Raw genomic sequence first — 2643 nt, 5'->3', positions numbered from 1 at the left:
ACCCTTGCACATATGCACGTTTGGATTTTACTTGCAGAATCATGTGAAAAGATGTTCATTTCCATGAGTTGAGCTTGGATGGTTAGATATCCGTTTCAAAAATGAGAAAAGTATAACCCTCCCTCACTCAACATGCAAATATCCAGTCCACTTAAGTTGTAGACCTAAATGCAAAGGCAGGACTATGCATCTTTTAGATGAAAACCATGATATCCATAGCCATTAAATAGTTTTTGAAATAGGACTTTAGAATAAAGAAAAAGGCAATTGAGAAAAATGCACGCTCCTCTGTTTTTGGATGGAATGTTCTGAATGTCTGTTCGATTTATCTCGTCAAATGTATTAGTCAGAACCACCTTCTCTGGGTTATCTGTGTGGATGATGTATCCATTGCTCTAAGTGGGGTGCAGATGTCCCCTACTATTACTGCTCTTTCCGTCTCCCAACGCCATAGTGAGAGGAATGGCTATGTCTGCCCAACTGCAGTGGATGGTCATGCAAAACTGTCCCGCCCTCCTGATCCAGAGGATCCAGCAGACATACAGCACCGAACCCAATAACCTGAAGGCCCACATCTCCTTCTGCTACAATGGGCCGATTATCACCACAAGACTGTGGGCATGGAGCCGGTGGCCAACAGCGAAGGTGTAGTGGTGGTCATGGAGCCACGATCTGGCCAGTGAAAACTTACCACCTCCTCCATGTGGACCACCATTAATGAGAAAGCCTGGGCCACCCTCAGCAGCATCAGGCACATGATCCCCAAGAAGGAATACTGCCCAGATCCACCATTCAGAAAGCCAGTGCCATCCTGTACAGCCAGAAGCCTATCATGGTGAAGAGGAAGCAGGTGGCCCCACTAAGAGCTCCTGATCACCTGCCCCTACACCCCCAAATCCAAAGCAATAAAGATGTCAACCACCTCAAAGAAAATACCCCCTATTTTTATTGGGTTACTGTCAATTTCTTCCTTTACGTATGTTAATAGTTTATATATTTAAGTGCTTTCATGTTGGGTGTATAAGTATTTACAATTGTTACATCCTCTCGTTGGATGACTTCCTTTATCCTCATGTAGCGTCCTTTTTTGTTTCCTATTACAGTCTTTGTCTTAAGTGTGTTTTATTTGATATAAATGTTGCTACCTCAGCTTGCGTTTCACTTGCATTTGCATGGTAAGTGTTTTTATATGCCTTCACTTTCAATCTGAATGTCTTTAGTCTGAAGTGTCTCTTGTAGGCAGCATATAGATGAGTCTTGTTTTTTATCTGTTCCGTGACCCTATGTCTTCTGATTGGAGAATTTATTTTATCTATGTTCAGAGTCATTATTGATAGGTAGGTATGTACTTACTGCCATTTTGTTACCTGTTTTACAGTTGTTTTTGTAGTTGTTTTTTTGTTTTGGGTTTTTTTTTTTTTTGTCCTATGCTCTTCCCTTGTAGTTTAATGGCTTTCTTTAGTGATATGCTTGGATGTTTTTCTTTGTTGTTTTGTGTATCTATCAAAAGTTTTTGATTTGTGGTCACCATTAGGTTCCCTAATAATATTTTATGCATGTGGTGGTCTATACTAAGTTGATGGCCACTTAAGTTTGAACCCATTCTAAAAGCACTAAGTTTTACTCTCCCCTCACATTTTATGTATATGATTCATAAATACATATATGATACATCAAAAGAAACCATCAACAAAACCAAAAAGCAGCCTACTGAATGGGAGAAGAGATTTGCAAATGATACATCTGATAAAGGGTTCATATCCAAAACATATAAAGAATTTGTCCAACACGACACCAAAAAAACCCAAATAATGCAACTAGAAACAGGCAGAGGTACTGTATAGACATTTTTTTTTTACAAAGACCTAACAGGTGGCCCACAGACCCATGAAATGATGTTCAACATCACTAGTCATCACAGAAATACAAATAGAAACCACTGAGATATCACCTGTGAGAATGGCTAAACTTAAAAACCTGAACAACAGGGTGCCTGGGTGGCTCAGTAGGTTAAGTGTTCGACTCTCGATTTTGGCTCCAGTCATGATTTCACAGTTCTTGAGCTCAGGCCCCACGTCGGGCTCTGCACTGGCAGTGTGGACCCTGCTTGGGATTCTCTCTCTTCTTTTCTCCCTGCCCTTCCCCTGCCCCCTCTCTCAAAATAAGTAAATAATTTAAAAAATAACTTAGTTGAAGATGTGGAGAAAAAGGAACTCTCATGCACTGTTGGTAGGAATGTAAGTTGGGGGAGGCACTTTGGACAACAGTATGGAGGTTCCTCAAAAAATTAAAAATAGAATTACCATATGATCCAGTAATTCCACTACTGTTTATTTACCTATAGAGAACAAAAACACAAATTCGAAAAGGTTCGTGCACCCTTGCATTATTTACAATAGCCAAGACAGAGAAGCAACCCAGTATCCATCAGTAGATGAATGGAAAAGGAAGTGGTGTGTGTGTGTGTGTGTGTGTACATGTGTGTATGTACACACACAATGGAATATTACTCAGCTATGAAAAATGAAATCTTGCCATTGGGAACAATATGGATAGACCTAGAGGGTATAAATCTGAGTGAAATAGGTCAAAGAAATACCGTAAGATTTCACTTGTGTGGAAAACAAAATGAACACAAAATGA

At 39.9% G+C, this 2643-nt stretch overlaps 1 pseudogene; it reads left to right on the top strand.

Moving 5' to 3' along the window:
- Window positions 1-468: 468 nt before the first annotated feature.
- Window positions 469-743, top strand: LOC122477568 (annotated as a pseudogene).
- Window positions 744-2643: the final 1900 nt, after the last annotated feature.

Source organism: Prionailurus bengalensis, chromosome X, assembly GCF_016509475.1.
Source record: "Prionailurus bengalensis isolate Pbe53 chromosome X, Fcat_Pben_1.1_paternal_pri, whole genome shotgun sequence".
Taxonomy (NCBI): Eukaryota; Metazoa; Chordata; class Mammalia; order Carnivora; family Felidae; genus Prionailurus; species Prionailurus bengalensis.
This window is presented reverse-complemented; position numbering and strand designations above follow the sequence as displayed.